At 37.2% G+C, this 23832-nt stretch overlaps 1 long non-coding RNA gene across 1 annotated transcript; it reads left to right on the forward strand.

Annotated features, from left to right (window-relative positions):
* The first annotated feature begins 1329 nt into the window (after nt 1-1329).
* Nucleotides 1330-13678, forward strand: LOC119482639. The gene is made up of 8 exons (XR_005205482.1): nt 1330-1462; nt 3724-3789; nt 4958-5083; nt 5187-5259; nt 6279-6375; nt 6740-6833; nt 7058-7145; nt 13596-13678. It is a non-coding gene; the product is annotated as an uncharacterized LOC119482639 (long non-coding RNA).
* The last annotated feature ends 10154 nt before the right edge of the window (nt 13679-23832 follow it).

The raw sequence follows: 23832 nt of genomic DNA on the forward strand, positions 1-23832 counted from the left end.
CTTCTCCCCTCCTCTCCTCTGTCCTCATCTCCTCTCCTGTTTCCTCCTCTCCTCTCCTCTGTCCTCCTCTCCTGCTTCCGCCTATGTCCTCCTCTCTTCTCCTCTCTTCTCCTCTCCTGCTTCCTCCTCTCCTCTCGTTTCCTCCTCTCCTCTCCTCTGTCCTCCTCTCCTGCTTCCTCCTCTCCTCTCCTCTCCTCTCCTGTCATCCTCACCTTTCCTTCTCTCCTCTCCTACCTCCCGTGTTTCCTTCTCTCCTCTCCTGCTTCCTCCTCTCCTCTCCTGCTTCCTCCTCCTCTCCTGTTTCCTCCTCTCCTCTACTCTGTCCTCCTCTCCTCTCCTCTGTCCTCCTCTCCTCTTTCCTTCTCTCCTCTCCTACCTCTCTTGTTTCCTTCTCTCCTCTCCTGCTTCGTCCTCTCCTCTCTCCTCCTCTCCTCTCCTTTTTCCTTCTCTCCTCTCCTACCTCTCGTTTCCTCCTCTCCTGTTTCCTCATGTTTCCTCCTCTCCTCTCCTCTCCTCTCTTGTTTCCTCCTCTCTTCTCCTCTCCTCTCTTGTTTCCTCCTCTTCCGTTTCCTCTTCTCCTCTCCTCTTCTACCTTGTTTCCTCTCTTCTCCTCTTTCCTCTCCTCTCCTCTCCTGTTTCCTCTCCTTCTTCCCTCCTCTCCTCTTTCCTCTCTTGTTTCCTCTCCTCCTCGTCTCCTCTTTTCTCCTCTCCTCGTTTCCTCTCCTCTCGTTTCCTCTCCTCTTATTTTCTTTCATCTCCTCTCTCCTCTCCTCTCTTGTTTCCTCCTCTCTCCTCCTGTCCTTGTTTCCTCTCGTCTCCCTCTCTCCTCTCCTCTCTTATTTCCCCCTCTCCCTCTCCTCTCATTTCCTCTTTCCTCTCTACATTTCCTCTCTTCTCCTCTCCTGTTTCCTTTCCTTCTTCCCTCTCTTCTCCTCTTTCCTCTCCTTCTTCCCTTCTCTCCGCTCCTCTCTTGTTTCCTCTCCTCTCCTCTCTCTTGTCCTCGTTTCCTCTCGTCTCCCTCTCTCCTCTCCTCTCTTATTTCCCCCTCTCCTCTTGTTTCCTCTCTTCTTCTCTCCAGCTGATCTTCCAAACTTGGTCATGTTCTTCGTTCTGCAGCCAAACACTCCTGAGCTTTAAACAACATCAATCTCTCTCTCTCTCTCTCACACACACACACACACACACACTCACATTCTCACTCACACACACACACACACACACACACCCACACATTCTCACACACACACTCAAACACACACTCACACACACACACACACACACACACACACACACACACACACACACACACACACTCCCACTCTCCCTCACACACACACACATACACAGTCAGCTCTGGTCCTTACTGTGTTTCTATTTTAGCTCGACTCAGACGGCGGTCATCATGGCTCGCTGCAGGAGTTACTTACGAGGGCTCGCCATCTGTGTCACGGTACTGCTGCTGGTAAGCTAATGGCTAACAGCATGTCTGATTGATGGGTGTGATGATGATGATGATGCTGATGATGAGCGGCTGTAATCTTCATCAGCGATTGGAGAATGATTGGATGAGGAAAATAAATTAAAACATGTATTCTATCTTTATTTTAACTTTACTTGGTAATGTTTTACTTTCTATTGTGATGGATTTTCAAATGGAGGTTTGTCATTTATTATCCATATTTTTCGGAGAACTTTTAAGCCCACTTGTCTATGTTTGTCTTTGCAGAGTAAATTTATACTTTAGAAATTAATTTGTAATGCTTCTGATAATTAATCAATTATAATTACTATAAATTAACAATGTGCTATTTTCTGGTAGCAAACTCGAGCTTTCATATTCAATCTGTTTAATGTCTTGAGTATTTTTGAGGTACAGATTTATCTATTAGGGCTGTCAAAGTTAACGTTATAATAATGCGTTAACGCAAATTTGTTTTAACGGCACAAATTTCTTTAACGCAATCGATGTTGCAGATGTTGTAGCGGGCTCAGTTTTAAAGCTAGAGTGAAGATATTGGCATCACTACTTCTTTTTAATCTACATACCGTATGTTACTGATAATACTATATGCTGATGACACACAGCTTTATGTGATCGTGTCTGCTGATAACTCAGGATGAACTGATGCTTTTTAAATGTATTTTAGATTTAAGTGCAGAGAGTGATGCAATCTTTAAACATAGCTCTTTATCTTGGCTTTTAATTAAAATGTTGTATGGCCATTATTTTATTTTTATTTTTGATATGTTCATCATTTCACTTGTATCATTTCTATTTTCCGAATGCAATAGTTTCCAGTGGTTTAATTTTTATATTTATGCCATCTAATGATTAGCTTGTCACCTTTAAAGCATTTTAAATTGCACTAATCTGTATATAAAATAAAGTTTGATTAAGAAGTCAAAGATATAATACATTTAATATAACCATTACAAAAAACAATTAAGGGCTTTTTCCTTAACAAAAATGTTTATTTATGTTGTGTTTTTATGTAAATACATACTGTATTTATAATATGTTTAGTTGTGCAATTAGGTTTTTAGTGTTTCCTTTCCTCCATCTACTCATTCATTTTCACAATAATAATAAAATATTAAAAATATAAAATAATAAATAATAACTTAATTCTAATAGTTTCAATCTAACACATAAATACTGAAAATATTCCATTGTGGTGATTTCTGTTTCCTGTTTTGACTCCCGTGTTGTTGTTGTTTACTTTGAATCAGTTGATTACAGTAATCAGGAAACACATGTTGGTTCAACCCAACTGTACTTTTAAGGTTGTAGCGGGCTCAATTTTAAAGCGAGAGTGAAGATACTGGTATCATATGAAACTATAAAACCTAAGGAATCCATTGGTACCAACCAATCATAAGCCAGTCATACTAGCTTGTCGCAAAATTGGCATGACCATAGTCAAGTCAGCACACTGACAGCTGTTGTTGTCTGTTGGGCTGCAGGTTGCCATGTTATGATTTGAGCATATTTGTTATGCTAAATGCACCTGTGAGGGTTTCTGGACAATATTTGTCATTGTTTTGTGTTGTTAATTGATTTCCTCGCCTATATTTAGCGTAAATTTGGTGCATTATTTAACCACCTTTGTGACAAGTTAGCATGACATGGTTGGTCCCAATGGATTCATTGGGTTTCCTAGTTTCATATGATACCAGTATCTTCACTCTGGCTTTAAAACTGAGCCCGCTACAACCATCGCATTAACTTTGACAGCCCTAATTTTACCCCTATATTTTAGCTTCTGCACTATTTTTACTTGCATGATTTTTTCTTTTCATACATATTTGATGTGCATTGCTGAAGGGAGCCTAAGATTTTCATTGCCAACGACTGCTTCTCTGAAATTATTGTGCATTTGACAATAAATAGCTGTAAACTGAAGTACAGTAGCTGCAAAAAACTGATGAAGTTCAGATAAAATCTTCTTGCAATAAAATGATTCAGCGTGAGAATATTTACTAAAGCTGCTGCTGGAGTCTGGAAACTTTAAACGGAGGAAAATGATGATGGTTTTTTATGTTTGTGAAAGTTTAAAGTGACGTCAGAGCTGCCAGCTGATGGGAGTCTGATGAGCGCCTCTCGGGGGAAACACAACATTTCCACAGGAATGTTGCTGCTGTTAAAGACTTCCTCCTCCGTCTGGGAAACCCAACAAACACCCAGTTACAGCAGTTTAATCCGACTTCATTACGTCTCTGCAGGTGTCTGGTGTGGTGATGATCGGCGTTGGATTTTCCTCCATTGACGGGAACACACCGGTTGCCGAGGTAACTGCGTGTGCGTGGGTGTATGTTAGCTCCACCCCAACAAATAAAATTAAACTTTTACTGCCGTGTGCCGCCTGTTGGTCTGTTGTTTGAGCACCATTTTCCTTCCAAAAACCAGATGTAACATAATTATCTTAATGGAGAAGGGATTAAACAAATAAGTGACACACTACATAAACAATAAATTAAGTAAATAAATATAAAATGAGCATTTTAATGTCTCTCGTTAAATTAAATTAGGGGAAAAATAGACAATGAAATAAATTAATAAACAAAAATATATATATCCAAAGAAATAAATGAATATATGTCCATTTCAACTTGATCAAATCATTGCAGTATTTGTTAAATCATATTTATAAATATATATTTAAATTTATTTTATTATAGATTTTTTGGGTTCAGCAAGACATTTTATTATATAATCTGAAACATTTGAGATATAGGCTAATTAAAATAGTAAAGATATAATTAAAATGAATAATAATTATTATTCATTTAATAAATCATGGACAATCATGTGAAATATTTTAAAATATATATAATAATATAATATAATATTAAATATTTTATACAGACCTAATATATATATATAAATAATCAGAGCGAGTTTAACATGGCCTATACATTAATTGAAGAATATTTTGCGTATTTTATAATTTTATGGCTTATAGTTCTTGTAGAAGTTTATTACTTTGCATTGGGGACGTAGTAAAATCGAGCACATGTACAAAAAAAAGCTCAATAAAGTAAAAAAAAATATTTTTAATATGCATTATTCTTTGTTTATGTTATAAAGAAGAACTTAATCTACAATTTAAGCCACTTGTTATAAACATTTTTAAAGACAATAGGAGGAAGTAATTCATGGTGACAGAAATGTTGTTGCATAACAGGAATGACTACGAGAGCATTAGCGACTGTTGCATTCCAGAAGATGAGAACCAGAGGGGATTTAGAAGTTAGAAGTCCGACTGAAAAATAAAAAGTAGTACGCCGTATATCTGCGTAAACTATGCACTAAACCACTGCTTAGATGACAAGCTAAATGTTACCTTAAACTATAGAGCCATATCCTCAGATTACGTTACATGAATCTTAAACCGCAAAAAGAACCTTTAAACCTTTAGTTGGTATTAATTTAGTCTCTCTCTCTCTCTCTCTCCAGTTGTTCGACCAGTTGTCCAGTAGCGATGGCTTACTGGTCCTGCAGGTGTTCGGTCCGATCACTGTGCTTTTGTCTGTTCTGGGCATCTGTGCTGCGTCTTTGGACCTCAAACCTCTGCTGCTGGCGGTGAGAAACACACTAAGGTTGCTCCGATCGATTGTTATTGGCTGATTTTATCCTGATATGGAGCACCGTTAACACACGCACATCCTGTCATTATCTCCTCCAGTTTTCTGCTCTGATTTTCGGGAGTTTGTGGCTGTGATGGTGTTGCCTCGCCGCTGGTTCAGGTTCAAGCTCAGGTAACTCTACCTGTCTGTGTCCCACCAGCTGCCACTGCTGCCTCCTGGAGGCTGCAGTGTATATGATATGTCAGATATGTCAGAAAACCAATCACCGTCGCGTCTGGGTTCGTAACATCACCCGGCGGCGAGCTGTATTCACATACAGTACCATTGCACTGACTGTATCTAGTAAACCACGTGTCGCTACTGAGGTATGAACCTAAAATAAACAGATTGTGCTGTGGTTTAATTGCAATAAACAGATCAAAATGATGCCGAAATAACTACATATTGATGCAGATTTCTAAGAAGTCTGAATTCATGCTTTGTCAGGTTTGTCTGCAACACGACAAGCAAACAACTTTTAAAATGCTTGTTTTCTGAATGGAGTTTGGATCATCAACTAGGCACAAATACGGCAGGCAACGTTGTTGTTTCTACCACAGACAGTCTATGGTTTCGACACAGAGTTTGGTCCGGTCTCTGTACAGATATGATGGTGACCACAGACACATACAAGGTTTATTTCCTCCATTTCTGATTCAACAACGTCAGTGACGACAGGAGGAGAATCTCAACGCTGATAGGCTTTCACCGGAGGCGTCACAGAAATTTCTTGCTGGAGTTGAAATATTTCTACTCACGCGAATGACGCAAATTCACATCTATTCGCCCCTTTGCATGGACTTTATATGTAATCGCGTCGCGTGAAAAGTTCACCTCGCTCTCTGTGTAATCGCGCCATTGGAGCACAATTTCTCAACTTTCTTTGCCTTTGATTATATTTTTAGCCGCCAAAATTTTAATGATTAAAAATTGCCTTTTTTAAATCTGTAAATTTTTATTAGAGCTGTCAAAGTTAACGCGATAATAACACGTTAACACAACTTATGATTTGAACTCTTGTAGCGGGCTCAGTTTTAAAGCTGGAGTGAAGATACTGGTGTCATATGAACTAGAAAAACCTAAAGAATCCACTGATAAAACTGTCTTTGTACTAAATCTATCTTTACTGTTTCTCCATCACTGTTCTGCAGATGGACGGCGCGGGTGAATGAGGTGTTTCTGAACGTAACACCCCTCCACAGAGCAGAGCGTTACATCCAGAGTGAACTAGGCAAACTCCAGGCCTCCGTAAGAGACACGAAGAAATAAAAACAACTGAATAAATCTACAAGGAATCACATGAAAGATCACAACGTAGAGAAACATGTCTGGTTGTCACGAGTGGTAAAAGATGGTTTAAGTTAGCCTGGCCTATTAGCTCTGACATTCACTATTTACTAAAATACTTAATATTAGGAAAATTGCACATAATACATGATAAGAAAGTTGCATAATAAACTATAGGAGATTATTTCACTGCAAACGAAATAAAAGCTTTTAATTTTTGAGGAGTCATAACTCCAGTTTCAGAAATCTACTATCTTAGTTTTATATATTCTAAAATGATATTCTGAATTAAAGAGATCGTTAATTTTATTTGTCTGTTTCTCAGGACTCTTGTTGTGGTTTGAGGAGTTTGAGGACTGGGAGAACCAACTTCCTGTACCCTGTTTGTGCACGCCTCCTGCCTCCGACCTGCAGCCGAGGTGAGACGGCAAAACGTGAAAAAACTCAGAGGGATTTTGAGCTTCTAGAGAAGTCTGCTGACATTTACAAACTACTTTTTACATTTTTTTTTTAAATAAAATTTTCCAAAATGAATTTGTGTTACTTTGACAGCCCAAATTATGAGGTTTTTGTGTTTTTGGTCTCCGTTGTGTTCCAGAAATGCAGCTCAGGTTTAGCTCTTCTTCTTCTCTTTGTCTCACAGCTCTCAGTCTGGTAACTCCAGCTCAGAGGGAGCCTGTGTGAGGGTGGACAGTGACCTTTACCCTCCGACCCGATGGGTTCACTCCGAGGTAACTAGACTACATCTTATTACATCCTTCTTTCTTTCTTACTTCAACTACGACTCCTTTGTTTCTGCCTTCTTCTTTATGTTATTTTTCCTTTCTTCCATCTTTTTATTTCCCTTTCCTGTATTTCCAAACCAAACCAACCATCGTCCAGACATTTTTTCAACTTTTCTTGCATCCAGGTAACATAAATCAGTGACCTAGTCGGGTAACTTAACCTAATTTAAGCTGCTGCTTTGCAACATTCAGACGCCATGGCCACGGTATTAAAACTGTATGTCTCCCAGCATGCAACACACCTGGCTGCAGTACCCTTCCTGTATAAGTGCAGCCCCATTATACAGCAGGTGACTGCCACCCAGTGTACAAAAAAGGTATTACACAAAAGAAACAAAGGCAAACAAATGACAAACGATGACAAATGGCTCTTACAACCACAACTACTACTACTACTACTACTACTACAACAACAATTAATTATTCTATTGCTCCTGTTTTTACATGGTCAAAAATAAAAAAAAACTAATAAATAAATAAATTACTCAATAAATAAATAAATAATTAAATGTAGTAAAAATAATATTAAAAGTAATTGTAGCCATTAATTAATTGATAAAATTCGACATAAATTGATATTTCTGTTTAATTTACTTCTTTATTTTTTATCTGTGTATTAATTTCCTTATTTGTTTACTCTTCTGTTTAATTTTCCCTTACATTTCTTTGTCATTTTTTAATTAATTTATTTGTATTTATTAATTTGTTTATTTTTGCATTTATTTCTTTATTATTTATTTTTGCATTCATTTTTTTATTTCTTTTATATGACATAAATGCTAGTAGTAATATGAATAGCCCTATGACCCTATGATGACTTATTTGCATAATGAGGCAGAAATGCATAAAGAAATGTAAAAAGAAATGTGTAAAGAAAAGAATGCAGAAATGAATACGTTTGGGGGAATAAATAAAGGGTGAAATGCAAAGGGAGAAATTATGCAGCAATAAATAAATGAATAAATACATAAATAAATAAACATATTTAAAAATAAACATAAAATAAAAAAATTGATTGCAAAAATAAACAAATTAAATGCAAAAATAAATACATTTAAATATAAAAAATAAATACATAAATAAATAAAAGGGAAAATTAAACAGACGATTAAATAAATAAGAGAATTAATACAAAGATGAATAAAGAAAGAAGCAAATTAAAACAGAAATATCAATTTAAATCACATTTTATCAATTAATTAATAGCTACATTTATTTTTAATATTATTTTTGCTACATTTAATGACGTTTAAATGACATTTAATTGCTACATTTAAAAGTTATTTATTTACTGAGTTTGTAAGGAATTTACAAATGGAACAGGTTTGGTTATTAGCTAATTTAATCAATAATATTCATAGAATTATTATTATTAATAAGAATTATTAATCAACATTAATAATGACGGGCACCACCCTGGAATTAGGGACCAATAACCAAAACGTTAATCCAGTCTCAAAAGGGAAATATTCCCTCCAAAGGCCAGTATTTTAACACTACTTTACACTTAGGAGGCGAATAGCGAAGGTGAATCCGAGCACTAACTCTCATAACCAGTTGTTATTACAATATGAATGCACAACAAACACAGACAACTGCTATTTAAAATAAGAACATTTATTTACATACAGTAATCTTAATCAACAATAAACACTCTAACAACATTAATCTAAATCAATAGTTATCACAGCAGTAATTACTAATTAACAACACTTTAATAAACAAATGGATGTCCTACAATGCAGCTCTAAGCCCTAAACTAGAATTAAACAAAACACAAAGTGAGAGAGAGAGAGAGAGATGTGAGCGAAGGTGTGGGTTGGTATGTTGTGAGAAGGGGGGTGTGTGTGTGCGAGAGAGAGGAGGAGCAAGAGGGGAAGCTCACGGTGGCGTCACTACGTAAGTGGTTACGTCACGTGAGGGAGGAGTTAGGGAACCCCGAGGCGGCGTCACCACGTAAGTGGTAACAGTATAACAGTAAACAGTTAACACCGCAGCAGCAGGAATCCTAACTGCCGCGCGAGAGATGTACTAGCTGGGTTATTATTACTCAGATGCTCGGCAGGCAAACTCACGTTAGTCAGCCGTGCACTGGTCTTTTAATAATAAACTACAGCTACAGATCTTCACGTTTGGCAGGAGCTAACACAAGAGCACACAGTAATCAGACAGTCCGCAATAGTAAACAAAGCAACATAAACAAGCAAAGCAAAGCAGAGCAGAGCAAGTTAAATAAACAAAGCAAACAGACGGACTCGGCGGTCCGTACGTTCAGTATAAATCAACAATAGTTATTAACTTATTGGAATATACAATCTCACTAGTCTCTGCCCAGACACAAGCCTCTTACTTGAATCGCTTCTTCGGAGCGATAGTGGAGTATATCGTCGTTAATTGGTCCGGCGGCGTCGCGCTGGCTCGGACCATAACGGGCCGTTATGGAGCTCGTCAGCTGATGGACCGGTGTTACGGTTTATCAGGCGACCCTGTTAACTGGCGACTTTCAGCCGAATGAGTCTGTGGTTGTCGTAGTACGGCAGCTGTTTGAAAGCAGGAAGAGAATACGTAGCTGTCCTCGTGAATGCCTCTTTGTTTAGTATTTCATTACAATGTTTAAACATACCGGATTCGTCTTTGGAGCTTTGGAGTCTTGTTTGTGGAAACGTGTCCGCTATATTCTGCTCGCGTTTGAAACGTTGCTTGTTATGATGAATATGTTGAAATCAGGAAGAGCAGCGTCGCTCTTCCTGTAAGCTAATACAAGTTTCTAAATACACATATTCGTCTTTGGAGCTTGTTGTAGTAAACATGTGTCACGTAGAAGAACTCTCATCCCTTTAAGAAAACAAAAATGAATAAAATGTCAGGTTTTACGGGATTTGAACTCATACCAAAAATCACAGCTGTGAGACAGACGGAGGTTTCCTCCAATGCGCCTCCAGCACTGGGGTGGTTACACGTGAATGTCATATTTATCTCAAATATCATCCGCTAAGTAGTCGCTCTGAGACGCAGAAGGCAGCCAGATTAACTTGTGACCACACTGTCCGTGTGTACAGAGTAACAATATAATGAAATATAACATGGACAATCCATATGTCAAAAATGGATGCATATATTGTGAACATAACATCATGTACTCCCTGCAGTATTCTCTGCCTCTTCTCCCTTTGTATAAATAGTATGTTTTCCCCTTGAGAGGGTCATATGTTGTGCAGATTGATTGGCTACAAGTGAAATTTGTTTGCCTCTCCTAAATAAAAATAACTTGAGTGTTTGACTTCTGTGTTGTTGTCTGGGTCAATTCTCAATCCAGTGCCTTTTTGGTTTGAAAACATTTTCTTTATGGTGCAGCTGATGCGAGATCTTCAAACTTCAATATTTCCACGTGAATACAACAACAACAACATAAACAGACACTTATTTGTGTTGTAAATCAGATGGTGTGAAGTACACGGACAGTGTGGTCACAAGTTAATCTGGCTGCCTTCTGCGTCTCAGAGTGACTACTTAGCGGATGATATTTGAGATGAATATGACATTCACCTGTGACCACCCCAGTGCTGGTGGCGCATTGGAGGAAACCTCCGTCTGTCTCACAAGCTGTGATTTTGGTATGAGTTCAAATCCCGTAAAACCTGACATTTTTATTCATTTTTGTTTTCTTAAAGGGATGAAGAGTTCTTCTACGTGACACATGTTTACTACAACAAGCTCCAAAGACGAATATGTGTATTTAGAAACTTGTATTAGCTTACAGGAAGAGCGACGCTGCTCTTAATGATTTCAACATATTCATCATAACAAGCAACGTTTCAAACGCGAGCAGAATATAGCGGACACGTTTCCACAAACAAGACTCCAAAGCTCCAAAGACCAATCCGGTATGTTTAAACATTGTGTGGTGGTACTGAGTCAGAAGACTGAAAAACAGTTCCCATCCACATAATAATATAAAATAAAATGCCTTCTTAATAATAATAATGAACAAATGCCTCTATATTAACAAACAATTAAGGAAACTGAAATATTGGTTTGTGTTTTTCCTTTTACCCTCCTTTAAAGTTTCCCAAATAAACTACACTAAAGAAATGTGTATAAAGGGTTTCATTGAAAATCAACAAATGAATAGAATACAAAAATACAGCCTGCAGGCGTTAGGCTATTGTAAGGCAAGCCAACTGTTGCACAAATAGCTACCCTAATCGTCCCAGTGCTAGGTAACCCAATTGGTTGGCACTTAACTTATTTCCCCAACTAGGAGAGTCAACACTCTCAACAAACAAAACACAAAGATCACAGAATCCCAAAAGGGCCCAAAACAGACCAGAGTTTCTGGTAAAGCTGATAACACATGTTGCATTGAGTGAAGGAGAGATCAGAATGACACGGTGTGCAGGTTTTCCCTCTCTTTTAAAGCCCTACAGAAAGGGCGTCGTTGCACCCTGATTGGCCAAGAGGGGAATGCACCAAGCTGCTCTCAACTATCATTTAAGAGCCAGTCCCCACACCCTGCACAACAGGTGAACTGAATAACCCTCTAATCACTCAGCAACTCAACCAAAAAAACACCAGGGAAAAGGGAAACAACAGCAACACCAGAGAATTGGCAGCTGCCACAACTTGTAATGAAATACTAAACAAAGAGGCGGTCACGAGGACAGCTACGTATTCTCTTCCTGCTCTTCAACAGCTGCCGTAACCACGACAACCACAGACTCATCCGGCTGAAAGTCGCCAGTTAACAGGGTCGCCTGATAAACCGTAACACCCGGCAAACTCACGTTAGTCAGCCGTGCACTGGTCTTTAATAATAAACTACAGCTACAGATCTTCACGTTTGGCAGGAGCTAACACAAGAAGCACACAGTAATCAGACAGCAACAGTAAACAAAGCAACATAAACAAGCAGAGCAAGTTAAATAAACAAAGCGAAACAGGACGGACTCGGCGGTCCGTACGTTCAGGATAAATCAACAATAGCTATTAACTTATTGGAGTATACAATCTCACTAGTCTCTCCCAGACACAAGCCTCTTACTTGAATCGCTTCTTCGGAGCGATAGTGGAGTAGATCGTCGTTAGTTGGTCCGGCGGCGTCGCAGGCTCGGACCATAACGGGCCGTTATGGAGCTCGTCAGCGGATGACCGGCGGGCTGGACCTCCGTGTGCAGCGGAGGGGGAAGCAGCCAGAATGAAGGAAAGGCGGTGCGTTTGGGTACCTCCTGTGGCAACGTGAGTCGCAGTGGAAAAGGGGCGAGCTGCTCAGGTAGCGTGCTTTATCTCTTGGGCGTTTCCCCGGAAAGACCCCACGTTTCCTATTAGCCTCATCCAATAGGGGCTGCTCCCGTTTGGATTCAAATGAGATCTCGCGTGAAGACGCGAGATTTCATGAGCTGGCGGGTTTAGTCTTTGGCTGTTTTCGAAACCGCATACTATACTAGTAGTACGTACTGATTTGGCCAAAATGTAGTATGTAGTATGCAGTATGCGAACAAAAGCAAAATCTCCAGTATGCCAAAAATACCGGATGACGTACCTGATTTGGAAAAATTCTCCAGTATGCATCAGACCAGTCTACCTCGACCTACTGTATCCCCACAATGCAATGCCGCTGCCGACGGTCACTTTTTGGAAATTTTTTGTTAATGGCAGAAATGAAGGACTCGTCAACATCCCCGGTGACAGCGGTGGACAGGGAGGAATATAAAATGTTAAAAATAGACTATTATTTTTAATATAATATAAATGTATAAAAATAGCATATTATTTTTTAATATAATATAAATGTAAAATAGCATATTATTTTTTTCTAATTTAATGTAAGGACAGCAATTCATAAGTGCTACTGTCTATCTGTAACGAACGTAATCTTGTCCTACTAACGTTAACTTTTACCCATAGCAAAGCCGTAACTTTTTAAGTTTTTTTTAAGCTTTCCAAACCGGAAGCCCGCGAAACTCGGGCTCGCGCTACTACAAATAAACCGATTTACGTTCCATACTGCATACTACTGAGGATGCTGCAGTATGCAGTATGCAGTATGCAGTATTACTACTGCATACTGCTACTGCATACTGCATACTGCGCTCCTCAGTAGTATGCAGTATGCGGTTTCGGAAAACAGCCTCTGTTCTGTTATCAGGCTTTAAATCACCCATGTAGGCTGGTATCTTAGGCTTACTCCTAAGCTCTGCTCTAGGCCGCTCTTTGTCTCGTGAGGTCCCTACAGAGTCATTTATTTATTTATTTTGACAGGTTCCGTCCGCTATATTTTAAAACTTATCAGACAAAAACAGATCACACATTACTACATTAGTAACTACCTCTTCTGTTTGTAGTGGTGTGTATCCACCGGCCTCACTGCTTTTATTAATGTTGACCTTTGACCTGCAGCCCTGTGGTCCATCCTGAAGAGCTACCTGAGCTTCCCCATCAAATTGAGGATAGGAATCATTTCAGCCTTCGCAACCATTACGGTACAATATTATTATTAATATTATGCAACGTGGAAATATTTGTTGTTTTGTTTCCTTGAAAATTACACAAGTTCTACAGAAGTGTTATTTATGAATTTCTGCGAAAGAAAATAAGATTTAACACAAGTTAAAGAGTTTCTTAAAGAATCTGAGGTGTGAGACTGTATATCAGAATCAGAATAAGTCCAGATTTTATTGATTCCCCGGGGGGGTTATCGGGGCGTTGCTGTTATATACACATAAAGAAATGTAAGAAAATAGAAATTAAGAAGTAACACGTTAATTATGTATATAATGCTACATTATAAACACAATATATGAAATATAAGTTATAAAATTCAAAATAAAAATATAAGAAATATGACATTATGTACAAATACTGCATTAAGACGTGCAATATAAAACATATAACCACAGTGCAAATACTAAATACAATACAGAGTGGGTTCTATTAAATGTGTTAAATATAAATGCCAGAATGGTATATATATAACTAAATAAATAAAGAGTATTGCACAGTTGAATTAGTGCACACATTATCGTAAATGTTAAGATTTGTAAACATTTTACATTTACCCACCTCGGGGTTGGATGGAGGGGCAGTTAGATTGGGTTGATTTGTATAATATAATACATATATTTTAACATATTCCAAGCTGAATTAATGTTTTCAGTTGTTATGTAGTCATTTCTTTATATCATCTGTATCATTTTTTAATGATAATATGAATATTAAACCAAAAAGCTGATGTACATCTAAGATATAAAGCGTGGGAACGACATGTGTTGCACGATGGCGGCGATTGCTCTGTGTCTGACGTTGGGTTTGGAGGAATATTGGACGACGCCGCCGGTAGAAACTACAGTCGATGACTTCAACAGAGTGAAATACCAACCCAAACCCTCCCTCACCTGACCTCTGACCTCTGACCCCTCACCGAAAACCAAAGAGTTCAATTAAACTACACCATCCACTCTCTTTCAGGACCTGATTTTGTTTTCATATTTATATTTGACAGAATGCCAAAGCCTCAATCTGAACAGATGTTTGAACACTTTATCCCGTCATGAAGGAACGGCAGCTGGTTGTGATGAAATGTTTGCTCTAGTCTTTGAAGTATGAGTTATAAATAAAATTTATTTTATCAGTGACGTCTGTGTTCTTTAGTTGTAGTTTCCTCCTGCAGCCACCAGATGGTGACGATGATGACATTAAGCAGGTCTGTTTGTCTCAATCACTAAAAGCTTCAATGTTGAATCACTTATTTATAATTAAATGCAGATGCATTACACACCACAATACTTGCACATGAATAAACAAATGTGATTTATATCAAGGGAAGTATGTTACGTTATGGAAGTTAAGGAGACGAACAATCAAACAGTAAAACCTGTCACTCATATAATAAGAATGTGGTGATATGGTGCTGCTAGTAAACACATCATATTGTTATAATATAAATAATAGGGCTGTCAAAGATCGAAGGTACTAGTATCCTATGAAACTAGAAAATCTTAATATCTATCTATCTATCTATCTATCTTAATATCTATCTATAATATCTATTAATCAATCTATCTATCTATCTATCTATCTAAAACGGAGCGTTTCAGACAGAAGGTAAATACAAGGTATATTCAGGCAGACAGTATGAGGAAAATAAAGTGTTTTTTTACATTAAAGCATGTAAACATGTTCTAGTAGAAACACAAAATACAAGTATGAACCTGAAAATGAGCATGATATGGGACCTTTAAGTCCAAGTAAAGTTGATTTTAACATCAGCCCAAGGATTATACATGTCTTATTAATGTGTGCACACAAAAATAACAATAACCCATTCACAGTGTGTGTTAATGCTGAAATTACCCCAAACATTGGCCGGCAGAGGTGGTCTGACTTAATTGTGGTGACTAAAGTCTTCTTTAAGCTGCTGTTTGGTAGCTAAATGTTTGTTTATACATAGTGCTCCAAACAAACAACATTCAAAGCTCCAACACTTCACAACATGAGTTTATTCACCATCATGTCCATCCCTGTCTGTCACTTTCTAATCAGGTTTAATCCATAAATTATACATAAACAGCACATGATGTCCTTATAGAGAACAGTCACCAACTGTTTGATCTAATCAGCAGCACCTGGTAACTACCTGGCCCTGAGGCCTGGATTACCTTCTTCTTTGGTGCTTATTGCAGTTGGCAAACCAGTTTATAGGTGGATTACCTACTGGACTAGAGTGTGGAGCAGGAGATTGGCAGGAAAAAAATAAAATTAAAATGAATAATAATAATAATAATAATAATAATAACTAATAATAATAACTAATAATAATAATAACTAATAATAATAATAATAATAATAATAATTAAATTCTCTCCATTATTCCTGTTGCCCTTAAGTAATTAATTATAAGATTGTGTACTTTCTTAGATGTCTTTCCTAGCAGATTCCCCATTGTAATATTTCCATCATTTTACTGGTCCAGACCAAATTGTTGCCGAAAATCACTGGCACACTGGTTTAGCAAAAGAAGAAAGACACTTTATTAATCCCCGAGGGGAAATTACATTTTTACACTATGTTATTTTAAATAAGACATACACACAGGCCCGAAATACACACATATGCACAAACATGACCTAGATACTTGCATTAATGGAGAGGGGTTTGGTTTCCCTATGGACTGAGCTACTAAGGCCCCATTGTCCCTGCTTTATATAGCAGGGACAATGCACAATACACTGATTAAACCAGATATAATATTACATATATATATAGTCTCTTCCAGTTCAGGCGCCATACGAGCTGCAGCAGCAACAGCTACTTATCCTGTTCATATTTTTATGATCCTTACCGATAACATCTGTATCTTTTTGTCATTGTGTAACCTATATATTTTGGATTTTACACCTTATTGAGATTTATGTTTTCACTCTGTCACAGGTAGAGTGTTTGTGGCTTGACTCTCTGTTTCGGGACACTCAGCTCTTTAACAGGGGGACACAGGATTTCCTCTGGAAGGCCAGACTGATGACTGATAACTTAATTTCCAAGTTCACCTTTGACCTGCACAGAAAATGAGCATGATGTGCACATAAAACCAGAACGTCTCAGAATGTGTTTGTAAAGACAAACTGTTGAAGAGCCCAAAGAGACACCTTCACAATGTTTGTTCAGCCCAAACCTCAACATTATCACTAATTACATAACATTATTAACATTATTAAAATGGTTTTCTAAGCTCTTTGTATGTTTTTATGTAAAACTCTTAATTGTAAAGTAACTAAAGCTGTAAGACAATGTAGATGGTTAAAAAGAACAATATTATTATAGTATAAATACTCAAGAAAAGTACAAGTACCTCAAATTTGTACTTAAATAGGCCTACAAGACTTGGTAAATGCGTTTAGTTTCTTTCCACCACTGCCTGAAATCTGAACGGGAGAAGTTTTAAATCTGCTCACTGGCTTTCTTGCTGGCAAAGGCTCATGGGTATTGTAGTATTTAGCGCCATTTCCCATACCAAACTGATGGGGAGAAAAATATGGTGGACAGAACCTGCCAAAATAACAAATAAATGAATGAATAAATAAATAAATATGTCATTAAATGTAGCAATAAATATGATCAAAATAAATGTAGCCATTAAATGCAAAAATAAATAAATTAATTAAAAAATGAATTAAAATAAATACATAAATAAATAAATAATAATCAGGGGGTCAGGGTGCATGACTATAACTACTACTACTACTACTAGCTTTTATTCCATATAAAAAAAATGCAAAAAGAAATGCAAAAAAGAAATAAATAAAAAATAATTGCAAAAATAAATAAATAAAAATACATGAAAGAAGAATAAATACATTTAAAAATTAATAAAAACATCATGACTTTAATAAATAAAAGGGAATTAAACAGGAGGTTAAATAAATAAGGGAATTAATAAAAAGATAAACAAATTAAGCAAATTAAAACAGAAATATCAATGTATGTTACATTTTATCGATTAATTAATAGCTACATTTATTTTTTTTTATATTATTTTTGCTACATTTATGATATTTATTTATTTATCGAGTCATTTAATTTATTTATTCATTTATTTTTTATTTGTTAAAAATTATCAAGGAGACTATCTATTAGGATGTTATGTAAAAGGAAACATTTGAAATGGGGATTCACAGTGAGGAAACATACTTGATTTCCAATCTGAATGATTCAGTCATTCATAAACTGTACACAGTGTACAAATCAGCTGAAGTCTTAATGTTACATAACTTCCAGGATTGTGAGATCTTTTGCTTGAACATTGAGTTTTAGGTGGAATTTCCTGATGTGGGTGTTGTTGCAACATAAACCGCTCCTAACATCCTGTTTCAGGGCTGTTGCTTTGAAACTATGCCCCTGTACCATTTCATGGATTCTTGGCAGGAGATCTAGCATCCGGCGCCGCCCTGGCTACGCATTCTTGTTTTTCTTATTAAATACTCTACTAACTGGATGGAAATGAGTAATCCAAACTCTCTAATTACTTTCTGATTCTCTAGAATCTGGTCAGAGCGTGCCATGCTGCTGGACCTCAGTCAGACATGTGGTGCTGGGAAGAGTCACCACAGTCCCAGTGTTTATGTTTGTGTGAATAAATCATTAAAAACGATAATGGAATCATAAAAATATTGTAAGACCTGAGGGCTGTAGATATATCAATAAATCATCTACATTCTGTGAGAGACGGCTGCACGTGTTGCGTTACGATCCATTATGTAACGTTCATACTCTTACTCCGATGTGGTTTCTCGGTAATGCAATGCATTAAGACAACAAACCACAGCCTTACAGTCAGACCTGTCACAGTTTAGGGGGAAACAAACCTTCATAATGACAGACTGAATATACACAGTCATCACTCAGGACAAACACAGTGTTCAGTGCTGCCGTTGGATGAAAGCTGCATTGAACTGTAATTTTTATTTATATTTATTGCAGATTGATACAGACATGTTACTGCAGGACAAAATATTATAGATCTAGAAAGGTTGCGCTGATCAAAAGATATTGTGGGTTCAGACCAGATGTGTGGACTCGAGTCAGATTCAAGTCACAAACTTTGAATGACTTAAGACTCGGTTTGACAAAATCCCAAAAGACTTGCAACTCGACTTGGACTTCGGCCGTTGCCAACTTGTTTTTAGGCTTCACCAACTTGTTTTTGACCAATCGCCATCTTGGTTGTTTAGCCGTCACCATCTTGGTTTTTAGCCGTCACCATCTGGTTTCTGGCTGTTGCCCTCTTGGTTTTTGGCCGTCGCAAACTTGTTTTTATCCATCACCATCTTGGTTTTTAGCTGTCAGCATTTTGGTTTTTATCCATCACCATCTTGGTTTTTAGCTGTCAGCATTTGGTTTTATCCATCACCATCTTGGCTTTTAGCTGTCATCATCTTGGTTTTTAGCTGTAGCCATCTTGGTTTTTAGCCTAAACCCTAAAGCATCCCCTGCTTTATGGTGTATTTGACTCTAAATGGGACCATAATTTACTAAATGAACATCATGCTGTATTGAAGAAGACTTGAAACTAGTGATTGAGACCATAAACTCATGTTTACAATGTTTACTGAGGTAATAAATCAAGTGAGAAGTAGGCTCATTTTCTCATAGACTTCTATACAATCAGACTTCTTTTAGCAACCAGAGGAGTCGCCCCCTGCTGGCTATTAGAAAGAATGCAGGTTTAAGGGACTTCCTGCATTGGCTTCACTTTCAGACCTGGAGATGATAGCCCACTGGTCTTTACAAAGAATCAAATGTACAAATATAACTGCTGAAATTTTAATGTGACTCCATAACATCTTAATTACAGCATGTGTATTTATGCCACCGTTTGAAGAAGGCAGTAAAACATGATCTGTATCTGGATATGGAAAAATGCACATTACTGCATGAAGAAGACAAATGGAAAAACAGTGAAGTTCTTTTGTTTATTCTGATAGTTTGGGGATTTTTTTGCAGCAGTCGGGGGAGTTTCCATTCTGCAGGTAAAAACGTGAACACTGGGTATTTTATAGGCCAATTCTGGTATTTTTAAACTCATATTTATATTTGCATGAGAATTATAGCTCAGTGCCACATATGATTAGTCTCTGCTGTCTTTTACAGCACATCAAGTTTATAGATACCAGCATCATTTTTAATCTGTGTGACCTTTTGAAATGTTCTCTCGTGTGAGTGGGTTTGGCGGCTTGATCTTTAGAGGAATTCAAACTATTTTCAGTTGAGCTGCTCGTCTCTACATGTTGAACTAACAAAAGCTATCATTTTCAATAAACCTCCTGCACAAAAGATATTTAGGGACTGTATGAAAATGAATGACTAATAAAATCAACATGCAGCGTTGCTCATAACTGACATTTTGGTCATATTAGTGACAAGACTTGAGTACAACTTTCAGGTACTTGACTTGAGTATTTCCAAGTTTTCCTACTTTTTACTCCACTTACTAGTTACTGGTTACTTTACAGATAAAGAATAGAGTAAAAACACATAGTTTAAGATTAAACGAGCGGTTTCTCAACTTAAGTACAGAAGTTACGTGACAAAAACTACTTTAGGAAAAGATTGTGGTTTAGATTAGAATAACTCCGGAGGTGCCGTGACTTAAGTACGGAAGTTATGTGATCGCTCTTTATGCTTCCTGGTTTACGATTACGTAGATTACATACAAATTATTTTTGTGAAAAAATTTACGTTTCTATGTACACGAATCAATACATAAAATTTTGTGACTATTTCACAAACTGCTGTGCGACTGGGCTGGTCATTCGTATATATATCCCAAGAAATCAGTTCATATTTAATTAACGTAATCATGAACCGGGAAGTATATAAACCAACAAACGCCGTGTATGGAGGAGGTCGGGCCAAAATTTGTGGGTCTAAAAACACCAGACTCTCACCAGGAGGCCGTTGTTCATGTCCCGTGTGAAACCAGAAGTTAACGTTGATTTATTTACGATTAAGTTACGCCACTTGTGGAGTTATTTTAACCCAAACCACGATCTTTTCCTCAACCTAACTAAGTAGTTTTGTTGAAAACGGACGTTTATTTTGAAAAGACTGGAGCAGAAATTGACGCTGGCGTTCGTAAGAAAACGCATGAAAAATACTTTTAGAAATATATCACACAAACTCTACGTTGAATTAAGTAAAAAATCACAATCTTGTTTCAGCTCTTTTATAATATAGTAAATCTAAGAAGGGAAGGCTAAAATAAAATATAAATTTGGGGTAAAAGAATATAAAATACACCCCCTCATTTCTTTCCCCTCTAAAACTTTTCATACAGTCCCATAAGGGGGATTAGTGATTGCTCTGTTGTAACATGTCTGGTGGGTTTTTTAATGCTCGGCTTAAATCTTTGTCATTGGATAAACTTCTTTATAGATCTGAATTCCCAACTTCTTACTGATTAAATGAAGTTTGAATGTAAGCGTCTGATTAAAGTTGCTCAGATTTCGCCCCCAGAGACAAAATTAAACTTTCTTTTCATCTCAACTGTTGCTGTTTCATTCTCGGTGAAGTGAAAGTAAAAACTTGTTTAGAATCAAAATGTAGCTTATCATGGGTGTGGTAGTAACTGTCACATCCTTGTGGGCTGAAAACAGACGCTGTTTCCTGGCGTGCAGACGTTTTGGTGTCATGTTCGGACAACTGCCGTTTGGTTAACCGAGTGAAGAACTAGGAGGGTTTTCTTCTTGCACAACTCGCCACTATGAGGTTCAAATTTCACTTCAGCTATTATCTGAAGGTTTACTGGTTTTTTTTGACACAGGTGTCACATCAGGTCAGACAGCATCATTCACAAAACTATAAAAAACAAACACAAAATACATTTGACAGAAGTGAGCTGCAGTTTTTCATTTTTTTAAACTCTCAATCAATCAACTAGTTATAGTTATATAGTTAGTTATAGTTATATAACTAAGTTATATTAAAACAAATCAACATTTTTTATTTTTATTTAATGCAGCTCACACATGAAATTTCCTCAAAGAAGCCACAACATGAACTACCGGTATGTATGTATCGGGATTTTTTTAAAGCCAGAATCAACATATATATATGTATATATATATATATACATAAATTATATTAAAAAAGTTAACAAAAATCACAATAAATCATAATATTGAATCACAATACTTAAAAATCACAATACATATGGAATCAGTATCGTGATAGTATCGAATCGGGAGATAGGCGTATCGTCCCAGCCCTAATGAAAATTCTGAGATGAGGCTTTAAAATTAAAATAATCATCTAAAAAAAAAAAAAAAAAAAGTCCCAATAAGAAAGAAAAAGTCTGCCCGATGACTATGATACTTCTAAGACTCTTAAAACATAAAGAAATACATGTGAAAATGAAATTATAATGAAACGGAAGAACCCAAAAGGTTTAATATTTGTGATTGATGTAATAAGAGGATGGAAACGGCGTGATTATAGGGAAGTAAATTATCATTTTATTTCACAAATGGTTCTGTATATATTTTACACAATTTATTCACACGTTTCAAAATGTCTTTTTTATGTATATATTTAATATTCTGACGTGTCTGATGACGGAGTGAATACAGCTGCAGATCATAACAGGCTGATTTAGATGTATAGACCAGTGGATGAACACTGACGGCTAACTGACCCCGCTCAATCAGCGTCATTAGATTATGGGCTGCAGCTGCGGTCGCTCTGCTCTGACTGTGTGACAAAGTGGTTCCCAAGCGGCTAATAGGCCTCCTCACTTATACTGTTAGTTCTGTTTGTTGTTTCTGACGGATACAAAGAAGCCTGAAGTTTATTCATTTACATAGAAGTACTAACGTCTTTTACTTAAGTAAAAGTAGCAATACCTAAGTGTAGCAATGCTGTTACAAGTAAAAGGCCTGCATTCAAAGTAAACGTACACAAGTATCATCAAAATATACGTAAAGTAAGTAAAAAAGGTAATACTTTATAATAACCGTTTATAAATGGTAAATTGATAGTTAATTAAACTTACTAAATAGCAATTTTACTGTTAACAAACAATGAAATGATAATTAATAATGTTTACCATCTTGGTTTTTGGCCGTCGCCATCTTGTTTTTTTACTGTAGCCATCTTTGTTTTTGACCAACGCCACCTTGGTTTTTGGCCGTCGCCATCTTGGTTTTTTGTCGTCACCATCTTGGTTTTTGACCATCGCCATCTTGGTTTTTGGCCGTCACCATATTGGTTTTTGGTCGTCACCATCTTGGTTTTTGGTTGTCGCCATCTTGGTTTTTGGCCGACACCATATTGGTTTTTGGTCGTCACCATCTTGGTTTTTTGGTTGTCGCCATCTTGGTTTTTGGTCGTCACCATCTTGGTTTTTTACTGTAGCCATGTTTGTTTTTGACCATCGCCATCTTGGTTTTTGGCTGTTGCCATCTTGTTTTTTGTCCGTCACCATCTTGGTTTTTGGCTGACACCATCTTGGTTTTTGACCGTCGCCGTCATAGTTTTTTGTCGTCACCATCTTGGTTTTTGGCCGTCACCATCTTGGTTTTGGCCGTCACCATCTTGGTTTTGGTTGTCGCCATATTGGTTTTTGGTCGTCACCATCTTGGTTTTTGACCGTCACCATCTTGGTTTTTTACTGTAGCCATGTTTGTTTTTGACCATCGCCATCTTGGTTTTTGGCCGTCACCATATTGGTTTTTGGTCGTCACCATCTTGGTTTTTGGTTGTCGCCATCTTGGTTTTTGGCTGTCACCATCTTGGTTTTTTACCGCCAACATCTTTGTTTTTTTACTGTCGCGATCTTGGTTTTTGATCGTCGTCATTCTAAAACCTCTTTAACCAATAAATATATTGGAGTAAAAATTACAATTTGGGCTTCCAAAATGTAGTAGAGTAGAAGGATAAAGTACCTCACAATGAAACTTACCAGGAGTTACATTCCCCTACTGGCGCAGTGTAGTATTCTGGAGCGATGTTTTTTCATGCATTGGTTTTTCTTATTCAAGTCCAATTATTGTGACATAATAAGTAACACCGTCGATAACTGACCAGTTGTTCTCTTCTCTAATACAAAATGGATGCAAGGAGCGAGCCAAGCTGAACAGATAAT

Source organism: Sebastes umbrosus, chromosome 23 (assembly GCF_015220745.1).
Source record: "Sebastes umbrosus isolate fSebUmb1 chromosome 23, fSebUmb1.pri, whole genome shotgun sequence".
Taxonomy (NCBI): domain Eukaryota; kingdom Metazoa; phylum Chordata; class Actinopteri; order Perciformes; family Sebastidae; genus Sebastes; species Sebastes umbrosus.